This window comes from Aythya ferina, assembly GCF_964211825.1.
Source record: "Aythya ferina genome assembly, chromosome: 4".
In the NCBI taxonomy this organism is placed as follows: domain Eukaryota; kingdom Metazoa; phylum Chordata; class Aves; order Anseriformes; family Anatidae; genus Aythya; species Aythya ferina.
The window spans coordinates 38,404,797-38,418,114 of record NC_140300.1 but is presented as its reverse complement, the minus strand read 5'-3'; the positions used below and the strand labels follow the sequence as shown (position 1 = coordinate 38,418,114).

Below are 13,318 nucleotides of genomic sequence, written 5' to 3'. Positions count from 1 at the left end.
GTCTTCTCCTTTTCAGTCAGTATACTGCCACATAAATCTTTTTATCTGTCAGCTGTCAAAACCGTTTTTTAGGTTATACACATAGCTGCGAAAGGATTTGGAAACCTTTTGGAGGGTGGCATAGGCCACGCAGGGCAGGTGTTAGCCTCCAAACACCCTGATCAGGTTCTCCACATGCAGGACAGCTGTGATCTGGATGGGGTCTGAAGAGCTGTCTCAGCCGTTCATATGCCGAGGTGGCTGATGTGGGTTGCTCTTTCCCAGCAAGACAGTGTAGGCCTAGGGCCTCTTTTCTCTTCTGCAAGAGTAGCAGATTGGTGAAAACTAAGCTATTTATAGTCTGATGTGTTTAGAGACAAGACGACCACAAGGCATATTAAAGTACAGAGAAGGCCACTTGGCCCAGGCAGCATTCCTTATTAAAATTCTTTCCTTGTTTCCACTCATACATCACCTCAGTTGGCTCCTGCCTCTAAAACTATGAGCACCAATAAACAGATATTGGAGCATGCAACACAGAATGCCCTGCCCCAGTCTGAGTTTTGGGTTGTTAATAATGATTTCCTTGCAGTAGAAACTTCATGGTCATTAGCTATTCAACACAGCAGAGCCTCCTGCATTTCAAAGCCTTCATCATTTCTAATATTCAGGACCTAAAGTTTCCAGAACAGGGGAACTTTCCACTGAGAAAAATCAACAGAAGAAGACAACTAAAAGAAGCTGTGAGGTGAAATGACAATGGCTATGAGAGTCACTCGTCATCATCAGAAAAACTGGCATTCATCCTCACAGACACCTATAGAAAGTGACTGGCAGCTGTGTTAAAGGTCGCAAAAATCTCTCTCAGTACATTGAGTGCGATACCAAATAAGCAGAAAAACACAAAACAAAAGCAAACCCAACAGTTATGTGCATAAACACACACACAAGTGGAAAAGAAAAAGGCCAAAGTCTCACTGAATGCTCTAGTAATTGGGAAGAATACAATACCCCTGGGTAACCACATTTCTGAAAATCTATTACTGGAAATCCTGTCTGCTAAACTTAACAATCTGACATGGAATTCCTCACACATATCACTGCAGGCAGACAAACGTATGAATCCCTTTGAGGTCTTCATAACGCTGTCAACAGATATCCCTGTGTTAACCTCCCTCTCGCACAGCTATTTTTGTTTGTCTCCTTAGTTTGTAGACTCTAAGGGTATAATTTATTTTAATTATTTGTTTTTATGTCGTATGAGTACAGACTCTGAACAAGAAAGACTATTAGGCTTCAGCATATCAAATAGCATTGTAAAGATGCTATTCATTTGGTAGGTATGCTATGAGAATTTTAGGATTTTAATTTAAGATATCAATACACTGAACATATTTATAAAGATAACACAGCAACATAACAATAAAATAAATTATATAGTATTGTGATAGAGATCTTAAGATAATGGCCACTGTATACAGCATTATCAAAGGAGAAAGAAAACAGAGTAAATATTATAGCACATTTATCATTTATATAACTTGTGAGGTTAGAACCCTTATCTTTTTCATGGATGTTCCACTTGAGTAGTGCAAGGATAAATCTATTACATTGTACCTTTGTCTTCAGTTATGCGTTGTGCCATATTTCACTCAGCACATGTAAAGGTAGAAACAGAATTATATTACAACAAATTGTCTTTTTTCCACATTAGGTTTCATCTTCCTTATGATATGTACTGCAGCACTCACAATAAATTGCTTAATATACATTTAGCTGAGTTTGTATCTATACTTTATCCATAAAGATATTTCAGAAAATTTTGTTTCTGTGTAACTTGGAAGTAAGATCACTGGAGAGAAGGAAATTAAGCTGAAATAAAAATATTGCAAAAAGAGAATTGGGACTAAAACCTCGAGATGATTGCACAGAACCATTGTGAAATTCCTTTATTATTTTATAATTAGAAGGAAAGCACAGAGTAGAAAGTTAAGATGGAAGGAAAAAAAAGCTGGTACAGCCGTCTCAGAAGACCAATACCAATGAGAATATCTTCTGCTGTGCCCTCTGCCTCCTGCTGCTACAGGCAACTGCTGTGCCTCCTTTCTGTCTGTATTATCAACTGTGTTTTTCACACTGCACACAGGAGAGTTTGGGAAAGGCAGTGTGACTAACAGTCACGGAGGCAGTGAGGTAGGCAAGGGAATTTATAACCCTCTTGCTCTCTTTAAGCTTACACATGGGAGTCCCTAATATAGGCTAATAGGTTGTTTTAGTATAATATGCAAGCTGTTATTTTCCTCCCTATTTATATACGCAACAGGATTTTCTGTGTCATGGAGTGGAAATTATATCTTCAGTGCCTGTTACTGCTCAAAAGGCCAATGTATTTGTTTTCCTTTGTAACGCTGTCCTTAACATAACATCTTCCATTGCACCCCAACGATACTTTCACAAATAAGTGAAAAAAAATCTACCATATTTTTGTAAAACATTCATAATCCTACTTTTGCAAACACATTCTATGACTTGGTCAAGTTCAGCTTGAATGCTAAACCCTTTTTCCCTTTTCTGAGCACTCACCAAAAATTGGGATGGCTATCTCTTAGGAAATACCTTACAACAGAATTTATTTTCATCCTTAGTTTGTGTCTAATATCACTATAGATCCTGAGTCTTGTTTTCATCCACAGAAGCCAAAATGCATCATTTCACACTGACAAAAATAAATTAATAAATAAATAAAAATCCTTCTCTGGTGTTTTTTTGCCTGTCTTGTCCTGCATTCTCTCAACGAGCAGTGCAACTGCTCATGGCAGTATAATGAATATATCATTACTGCAGCAAGCCACTCCAAATGATTAGGGGAGACCCCTTATATCATAGCCAAAAACAGATGAAGAATTGGTTCCTCCATTACCCAATTCAGCTGAAACCAGACAAACCAAGTGAGAATGAGAGTGATTTTGCATTTTAATTTTTAATAATTTAATAAATTTGAAGTGGGGGAGCTAGAGCAAACAAAACAGAATCCCTACACTTCTCTCCTTTCTGCTTTATTCATATTCCCATTTCCCCCTAAATTCTGTATTCCTCTATTTTTAGGAGCTATTGGTTGAATATATTAAAACTTTGCTATACTTTGAAGTACTAGGAACTCACAGAGGTGTGTGTTGTTTTTTTTTTTTCCCCCCTATTCTTCTGCTCATTTTACTAATGAAATCTTTTGTGAAAGTAACCTATCCTTTTGCATTGAAAAGTTATAGGCACATATGAACAGACAAACTTGAATTAGGGTTTCCTTGTATTCTTTACAACCTCTCTTCCTTTCTATTTCATGTCCTTCTTGTAATCTAACTTTTCTATGCTGTTTCTCCCTACTTTCACTTCAGCAGATTACTTTATCACATTTTGTCTTAGTTTCTGTATTTTCCTTGAGATGTGTGTGTATACCTGAAGCTCCCTCAGAACCTTGAAATATTTTTTATGTTTTAAAAGCAGTCTTATCTTAATTCATAAAGAAAACAGATTAACTTCAGTTCAAAGCTGCTTCATGAAAAAAAAAAAAAAAAAACAAAAAACACCCCACTTCTGAATCCATGAACCAGAGAGAATGCATAGAAATCTGTGCAGGTGTTTTTTTTGTTTTGTTTTTTTTTGTTTGTTTTGGTTTGGTTTTTATCAATTTAAAAACAAAATTTTTAGCATTTTAAAAACAAAAGCAGCAATGAAATACAAAGAGGGAAGCTGAACAGCAAGTTTGAGGCAAATGTGATCAATTTCAATCTTCAGAATTTGAGAATCTGAAAAATCTGTGCAGACTGAGACTGCATCTTACACACAATTACATGTAATCTTAAGAGCTGAAACTGAGAGGATTACTTTACTGCTAACTTCAGTGAATACTAGCAGCCTGATTGTATTTTCAGGACACTGGTGGGCAGCAGCAGATGCTGGTCATTTCCTTGGCAGGCCATATCTAGGATAATCACCAGACACAGTTCCAAGGTTTATGATATTATAAACCTTTCTTTCATTTCTCATTCACTGCATGTGGAAAATACGGCCCTTTCAACTCCCTTCTTATTGATTTTACACTAGCATAACACCTTTGCTTTCAATGATTTTGAAATGATTCAATGGTGGAGTAAAACATGAGAATAGACCTTACCTTAGAAAGTCTTTTTTTTTTTTTTTTTTTTTTTAAAAGAATCTTAACACTGTTCTTATTTTATGCATTTGAAAATGAGGTATAGTTTTATGTTGATCAATGAAACAAAATAATAAAATGCAATAATTACTAGCAGAATCTGCAGCACTGCTTCCTGGCAGAATTTAATGCAGTAGCTTTTTTTAAAGTTGCTGCTGGTTAAGATGATTCTGAAATAAATTTGCCTGTGAGCTAACAGGCTCACAGGCTACTGATCTTGTACCTGCAAGATCAGTAACACTTGAAATGGACGAGCCAGAATCTAGAACACCTCTTCTAGATTTGGACTAGGTGAAACCTTTTGGTTTAGCCTGATATGAATTGATTGCAGTACAACAAATGAGGAAGACAAAACTCAGGGCTTTGAGAGTGTACAGAATAGATGATAAAGCAAGTTAGAGCACATGGGGTGAGATCAGGCATAGATCTCCTGCTTCAGCAGAACACTCTTGTTCACAATGTTTTACATCAAGGGGAAAGAAATTAACTGCTGATATGTCTTTATAACAGTGAAGACACTCACTGTAATAATAAACTTACTTCACTGTGGTCAAATTGGCTAAGTCTGAACTTTTTACGCATTTCAGAGATCCAGTCTCTAAGAACTGAGATTTACCCAGTCAGTCCAGAAAGACCTTGAAAACCTTAAGCATTTGTCCAATTGAAGTTCAACACGAAAAAGCAGAAAGTTCTGCACCTAGGACAGAATAATCTTGTGTGTCAGAACAAGCTGGAAGCCAACCTGAAGAGTATCAGCTATGCTGGAAAAGGTTGAGTAGTGTCTGTGGATGCCTAGCTGAAAATGAGCTAACAGTGTACTCAGAGCAATGCAAACTCAATCCTTGGAGGTTCTTCAGACTTCAGCAGACAGCTCGCACTGACCTGATCTAGGGCTGGTGATAGTACTACTTTGAGAGGAACATTTCCATAGGCAACTTTATTTTCAGCCAACATTTTGATCCTTTTATATATATATATAGAGAGAGAGAGAGATATTGTTGTTCTTGTGCATTAATTTGATGATGAACCAGTCTCTTAAGAAATGGCTCTTAGTCCCTTATAATAAAAACATAGTAGGTGACACACTTTATTATACATTTTTTCTGGAAACATACACTGGCAACAATACTACTAAACAAAGTACATAAGAACACGTAAATGAATTGGTAAGTATTTACCCATCATGAGTTCATTTCTTCTCTTGGTTTTCAAATCAGGTATTAGCAGGTCAGGGCCAACTAGAACTCACTGAAACAAAGAACAAAGGGAAAGAGCCATGATTAGAACTTCCACCATCTATACCTCTAATGTGTTTGTCACTTAAAGTAGAAAAGCATATGAATGCTTATTTTCTCTCTCATAGAGGTTGGAAAACTCTGATTTCATCTACAGTTGATTGCAGAAAAGTCATACATGATGGGATGAAAATGAGTTATGTCAGTTTTACAAAGTAGGGAATGTGTTGGGATATCATGGATGAGGGACAAGGAGAAGAATTTAAAGTAATTTAAAATAATTTTAAAAGCTGCTTAGAGTAATTCAGTGGTTTCTTTTTTCTTTTTTCTTTTTTTTTTTTTTTTAAATCAAGTTAGTAAACAAATAGAAAGGGTTAGCCTACTTCATCTAGATCAACTTGCTTCCAAAGTATGTGATATATTACAGTGGAGATGGTGCATGCTGTGACTGGATCATTAGCAATTTTGTGTCAGATATGGAAAAACATCACGCAAGTACACAGGTTATTACTGGGAGTTTGTTGTTTTGTAGAAACTATTAGAGTAATAAAATATGTTCCTCTAACTTCTACTGAAGGCTCTCTGAGACATTCTTAAAGAGTCCTGTCATAGTGACCTTCCATGGTGATTTCCTTCAGAACTTGCCAGAATTGCTCCTAGGCAAGCTCAGAAACAAGAAGAAAATGGGAATTGACAGAAGATACTCTTCAAGAAGTAAATATATTGCCTCAGTAAAGCTCCCATCCTTTACTGTCCCTGAGAGACTTGTCCTGAAGCATTCATTTGGCTACTGAATTGCTGTAAGAAAATGAAAATAAGGTCTGTAAGATACTAATATTTCTTGAAATAGGAAGGGGAATCATTTCTGTCCTTTGATTAATCCCTCATGCACTGCTCTAGTCCATTAGAGACATAAAGGTGCCTTTAACAGGCCTCTGAGCAAAGTACTTTATGCAACATATTCACTATCCTTGACACAGGCATAGAGAGTATCTTAACAGTGTCTGCAACTAACGCAAAGTGTTCAGAAACATAGAAATGCCTCCAGGGAGCTCTTTCTGCCAAGAGAAATTAGAGCAGCTTGATGTTATTCTGACGTATGGTGGAAGCCAAGCCATGCCCAGGGCTGTGGGGTCAGCGAGGTGCAGCCTGTAACCTCTGCTCTCCCCTCTGCTCAGATGGATGGTATAGAGGAACAAAGGCATGAGCATTTCCAGGTCTGTCCACGTGTACCAGTGAAGATGTCCCTTCAGCTTCAGCAGTCAGAAATTCGTAGTCCAGCTGAAATGGTGAAGGTACTATTAATGAGGTAACAATCTTCAGAAAATGGTTGTACTAACCTTTTGTGAAAGGGAATCTGTGGAATGTATGGTTCTGTTACATCACACATGGTTCTGGTGCGATTCACACCTCATTGTGTAAGGCTGCAGTGAAAGTCACCCAGAATTTAGCTGTTTCTCACAAGAAATAAAACAGAGAGCTGCAACGCAAAACAGAATATTACATATGTAGCTCTACTTAGACCACACCAAGCAATAGAAAAAGGGGAAAAGGGGATTGACGTTTTAAACATTCTTTCTTTTCCGAGTCCAACTGATACAGGTAGAAGCATGCACTTACTAGTGGCATTGCTAGACTACTAGTGGGTGCTAAGATACAATGTGTTAACTAACTTTTTACAAGTGCTTTCAAATATGACTGGTACAGGCTGTGCCTCATAACATTACAAAGCATCACATTACAAACTTATGACCATCATGGCTTTATTACTGTTTTCTCATAAGTGTTGGAAACTATAAATTTAGTATGAAACGTCAACCCATTTACTCAAATACAAAAAAAATAAAAACAACAAAAAACAAAAGACAACGTGCAATGAATCAATAGGGTGTGGCTATAGAAAAAAAGTAAGGAGAGGCAAAACAGAAAAGATGACTGGTCATGGAAAAACACGGTCAAGAACTTTAACTGATAATCAGAAATCTTGGGAAAGGGGGGGAAAGAGAGAACAAAATAAAGGGAGAAGGAAAAGAACATTTTACCATAGTACTTTTAGTAGAGTACTATCAAAGTAGTCCTTGCTAACAGCATCAGTTTCTCATGATTACCAGCACAAGCACCAATAAAAGATCTTGTTATGAGTTACAGACCAGGCATGTTTTGTTTCAGAATAGACTATCTGTTGGCATTATTCCAGTCTGTCACTTATGTCTTAACAATAAGCATCATAATAAATTGGAATATTTTACTAAAAATATTATTTTCCCTCGATTACCCACCAAAAATTGCACCAATATCATATTTCTCACAGGGGTATTTGCCTTAGAGAAGTATTTTACACCAATATGCTCAAAATAGAATTATAAACAGAAAATTTTTAAACTAGTAGTTACCTGCTCATCTCTGACATCCACTTTTTTTTTTTGAATTTACGATATATTTATTTCTGCAGTACAGTATGGTTACAGAGGAGCTCTTTCAGAAATAATTTTACTATTGAAACTGGAAGCCAGTGTCAGGAACTGTGTAAGTGTTACTGTTTATGCAACTGAAATTCCTGTTGAATAAATGGCCCACTGCAGTGCTGTTATATTTGTCTATTTCTGTATGCCAACTAAGATATTTTCTAAAGTATATACCATCGTGGTATCTAATCACTGACAGTCAGACACTCCACTTAGGTATGGTTCCAGCAGTGCATAGAAGCTATAAAGAAAACTTAATGAGCTTCCTGGGGATTGCCTATAATAGAGAAGCGTGCATGTGGCATATAGTTGCTTCGCACTAATTCTGAAAGAAAAAAAATGGAGGTGTAAAATCTAATACAGGGAATTCTTGCACCAATGGGAGGAAACTGTCTACTGCTGTATTTATGGCAAACCTTTTTAAAGTGCTAACCTGGAGATTAATGAAAAGATCTAAGACTTCAGAAATTTTCTGCATTTAAATTACATCTTTCACAAGGAGTATGGCTAACTAAATCCTTCCCATAGATTTATGACTCGTATTCTCTGTCCCTCTCTACAGTACCTTCAGTTCTTTCCTATGCATTCCAGTATCCTTCTTTGTCACTTTTGCAATATTAAGTCCTTCCTCCACATCCTCCGAACTCCTCCCACTGTCCTCCCATCTCCCTCCAAATCCTATTAAGAAAGGAGAAACAATTGATTCTGTTTTCAGCAAGTCACCTAGCACATCAACAAAGCAGGTAAACTCAAGCTCCACCAGGACCATCCTTTTCTCCACTTAATTCTTATCAATGAAACAATATACTTCCTCAAGAGAGTCACTGATCTGAAACTGTAGGTAGTTCAAAGCTTTGAGACCTCTAGTCTTCTGTCAAAATCAAACTCGTTAATGAGTCAAAATTACTTGGAGTGAACAGGAAATCATTTGCAGAACAAAAGAGAAACAGATAACCAGGATAAATAAGCCTAATTAACAGTAGGGAGACAGGAATTCTGCTTATTAGAATAACTTTAAAGCATAGAATAACTTTGAAGCATACAAAATATACTGTATCATTCCTTTATTTGTTTCTCAGGTTCTTATCATTTCACCTTTTTTTGCAAGTATCTTCCTTCCAAAATGTCCAGCAGTTTTCAGAGATAGCCCTTCATTATGCCGCTGCCTGTAAGCACAACAGTTTCTGTAAAGGGATCAAGAGACAGCATATCAAGGGAGAACCTTTGGTGAGGCTGAAAGCTCAGTTGAGATGGGATGAGATGGTTCCATAGCCAGATCACATCAGTACAGCAACTATCGTTAGTGAGCCACCACATACCAGCTACTGCTATGGCAGAATAGATGGCTACAAACATACAACACCTTGATGACCGGTGAGTGGCCAGAGGCAGAGCAAATAAAAAAAACAAGTACCCTACCCCAAAGCAATTGCTACATGCAGATAAACTGAACATCTTTCTCTTGTTCCTACAGTTTGTTGCACATGCAGGCTGATGCAGATTGTTGGTTTTTCATCTTCTAGTGCTGTTAGAACTGGGTACCACCTCTTTTCAGACAGATGCCTCCTATTTCTTTCCTCCTGTTTTCATTGCCTTCCCTTCAACAGACTGCACCAAACTTGCAATGCCAGCCTTACCAAGGGTGACATTTAGATTTCTGTATTTTTAACACAGAGACATTTTACTTATTTTACTTAAGGCTGTTTCCATCCTCTGTTTGGTGTAGATATCTCTTTTAAAGAAGCATCATAGCCAGTTTAGGACACCTGCACATTGGACTGTAATATTAACCATGCTGCTTAATCAACAGAGAGCAGTGCTGCTACAGCAGCAATCCTGAACACTGACTTGCCTTGCACAGAAGCAGAATACATTAACATAGAATCACAGAATGATTTGGGTTGGAAGGGGCCTTAAACATCACCCAACCCCCTGCAGGGGGCAGGGACACATCCCACTAGATCAGGTTTCCCAGGACCTCATCCAACCTGGCCTTGAACACCTCCAGGGATGGAGCATCCACAGCTCCTCTGGGCAACTTGTGTCAGTGCCAACACCCTCTGAGTGAAGAATTTCCTCCTAACATTAATCTTAATCTCCTCTCCTTTAGTTTAAAACCATTCCCCTTGTCCTATCATTATCTGCCTGAGCAAAAAGTTATTCTCCATCTATTTTATAAGCCCCCTTTAAGTATTGAAAAACTGGAATGAGGTCTCCCCAGAGCCTTTTCTTCTTCAGGCTGGATACATGCCCCGAATACATCTGAAATGGGGGCACCCCAAAATTTGTAGGTCTGCGTGCATGCTAGACTACCTCCAGCCTGCACACTCTGGGTAAAGATGTAGCTGCACACTATCTTCACATTCCTTGATTTCCACACAAAGGAAATCCAGGTGTGTATACAAGGAAATGGCAGTATGTTCAACAACTCTTCTCAACTGAACTCTTATTAGAAGCTTTAAAATAGTTGGAATCATTCCTACAGAATCATTTAAGGCTTCCATATACTTCATTTATTTAATAAATCTAGTATTCATTTTCATTTTATAAACAATAATTTGTTTTATCTTTTTACCAGGTTCTCTTATTTTATTATCTTTCCTCTCTACCCCTGAAAGCAATAAACAACAAAAATAAATGAACAAGACTGACTTCATAATAATTTCTTTAAAGCATAAGTGTTTTAAGATCAGACAGGGAAAGGTATGTATATTTTATGAAGTTTGCAAACATCATATTAGATACTCTCTGATCAAAATATGTTGTGCTTTGTGCTGAGAATATTTGGGGTGGAAAACTTGCTGTTATTTCAGATATACACTTGATCTTTCCTACTTAATCCGAGGTCTAAAGTTATCTGGTTCTCCAGTCCCACAGGCTTTCTTATTTCAGTGATGAATGGCATTAACTACCTTAAATCAGTTTACCAACACTCAAGAATTATAACCCCAAATTGCAGTTCTCCACCCGAGTTCTGTTTTGATCAATTGGTGGAAAAAGCTTTGAGATTTGGGACCACTTGGTCACTATCCAAAATTTTCCTGCTAACTAAAGCAAGAAGAAAAATTAAATAATCCTAAAAAAGTAACTTGAGATAGAGGCAATCATTTGAAGAAAAACAAGTACAATGTATTCTGCAAATTCAAATTGAAACAAATAAATACTTAATATTTTTACAAGCTCAGAAGTATTTGTAAATCTGCAGTAGGTTAGAGTAATCAATAACAATTAGGATAAGTTTTTGCTGTTCCAGTAAAATATAAGCATGTCATTTTCAGCTCCACAGTAAAAAATATTTATTTATTCATTCCAATTAAGTAGCTATAAAACTAGAAACTTATAGTAACACCAAAAAGTGATGGTAAGATTTATTTACTGTGGTTCACATTAGCTGCAGCTACTACTTGAAAAGTCTTAAGTTTAGAAAGCTGCTTGCTACAGTTTTGTGTAGGGAAATTGCAAGTCACCATTTGACATTGTTAAGATACCGTCTGGGGTTTGGGGAATGGGCTGTTCCCCTGTTGTAGTAGATAATTTGTCTTTTGTTCTTGATTTTTTTTTTTCCATCATCAATTGCTGAATCATATTTGTACTCAAAAAAAAAAAAACATACTTAACCGAAGTCTCTCCTACATTTTAAAACCATCCTTTCTCTCTCATATAACAAACATCTGGCAATTGACACCATTCTTGTCTTTATGATAAGAAAAAGAAAACGTGAAAGAGCAGGACTGTACATGGTGTTTTCCAAATCTAAATCTAAAAGCAACTAACAAAGGTCAAGAAACTGGAAAGGCTGCAGGAACGCTGACTTTTAAAGGCAGATGACAACAGAATTTAGAGTAGACAGATTAAGGAAAAAGTTGACAGATAACCAAATACTTTCATTCATCTTTTTACACAAGCATTCTCATTGGAGACAATGGGATAAGTCATAGCAAAAAATCTATGTATGAAAATGTTGCAATCTTATTAAAGATTGTCATGGGAAGCGTTACCATTTTCACACAGATACATGCAAGAGGAATGCAAGCAAAAATATAAAGCTAATCACTGCTAATAGAAATTCTGGAGTCGCATCTCCCCAGTTCATTTCTTGACTTTCACTTGCCCCTCAAAGCATTCCAGGTATGCATAATAATTTACCTGATTATGGTAGACTTTAATGATACACTTCAGCTCCTTTCACTGCCAAATGTTAAAGATTTACAAGAATCAAGTATAGGCATAATTACCTTATTTCTTCCTTCTGTAGATTATTTCTGGATTCTCAGCACCTCTATACTTACGACTCACTCCACAAGTCAATCACCTGAAGGAACAAACTAAGACATGTCAAGAAGAAATTGTGCACAGGCAAAGGAGCATGCACATGCACATTGCATCTGATTTCCCTTATGGGTATTAAGCCTGGGAAAAGCAGAGAACCTCATGATGCTTCTTTCCTGAAAAAAAAAAGAGGAAAAAAAAAAAAAAAAAAAAAAAGGTAGTATTACCAGTTTGGCCAAGAGCAAACCTTTACGCTGTGTCTACTGGGACTGCATCCCATGTCGATTACATAGCCTTTCAGTGAGATACCTTAAGGGTTCTGTTTTGAATACTGTTTTTGTATTTTGAATATTTTTTTCATATGATAACACAATCTTGAAGATACACATGCACAGGTAATTATGGTTTTAGCCAATGCTGATATCTAATACATGCAAGATTATTCAAATCAGATGCACCTATCAAAGTTGCTCTGGTCTGATTTATTTTAATGTAATAGGCTGCTCAGACAAGAACTTTCTAACATGAATCAATATTTAAAATTGTATTAAATCACCCATATTCATAACTTTCAGCTTTCAGGAAGGAGTTCTTTCAAAACACTAACTAGGTACACAGTTTATTGGGATCGTCCTCCCTTTGCATACACTAGAAGTACTAAGGTCAGATTCATTAGCTGGACATTGTATCCTTGTGACATTGAGGTAGCCTATCCTCTTAGGTCCATGCACTGTGGAGAGGAAACTGACAGTGGCATTCATTTCTGTTTCATTTGCAACTATATTCTCACTTGCTGCTCCTGCATTAATGACCTTGTTCAATTCAACAAGATTTTTATGCATGTTTCATTGTTGTTAAGTATTACACTACCACAAGGTAGCAATATATATATATATATATTTTCTTCAGGGATCCATTGAATGGATATCCTTCTGGGGGTAAAAGCAGGTCAGCTATTTCAGTAGATAGCATCTCCAGATGTAATTCCTCTGTGAATTATATACACAGATATAAACTCAAAGATATTCCTAACTACCCTGGCATTTACAAAAGACAAGGCAGGAAACTGAAGAAGCTAATTTTCTATAGCAACAAGACTACAGCGCGAGTTGTAGCTGTGTTGTACATACAGACTTTACTCCGGAAAAAAAGATTTCCTT

The 13,318-nt window shown here is 36.9% G+C and overlaps 1 long non-coding RNA gene across 3 annotated transcripts in view; it reads right to left on the bottom strand.

The window, feature by feature from the left end:
* LOC311436716 overlaps positions 1–13,318 on the bottom strand; it is a 149,683-nt gene that overhangs the window by 14,143 nt on the left and 122,222 nt on the right. For all 3 annotated transcript variants that reach the window (XR_014693050.1, XR_014693051.1, XR_014693052.1), the window contains exons 8-11: positions 12,125–12,334; positions 8,985–9,073; positions 6,765–6,904; positions 5,368–5,437 (exon numbers count right to left, since the gene is read on the bottom strand). This is a non-coding gene — a long non-coding RNA (uncharacterized lncRNA). The remainder of the gene's footprint in view (positions 1–5,367; positions 5,438–6,764; positions 6,905–8,984; positions 9,074–12,124; positions 12,335–13,318) is intronic.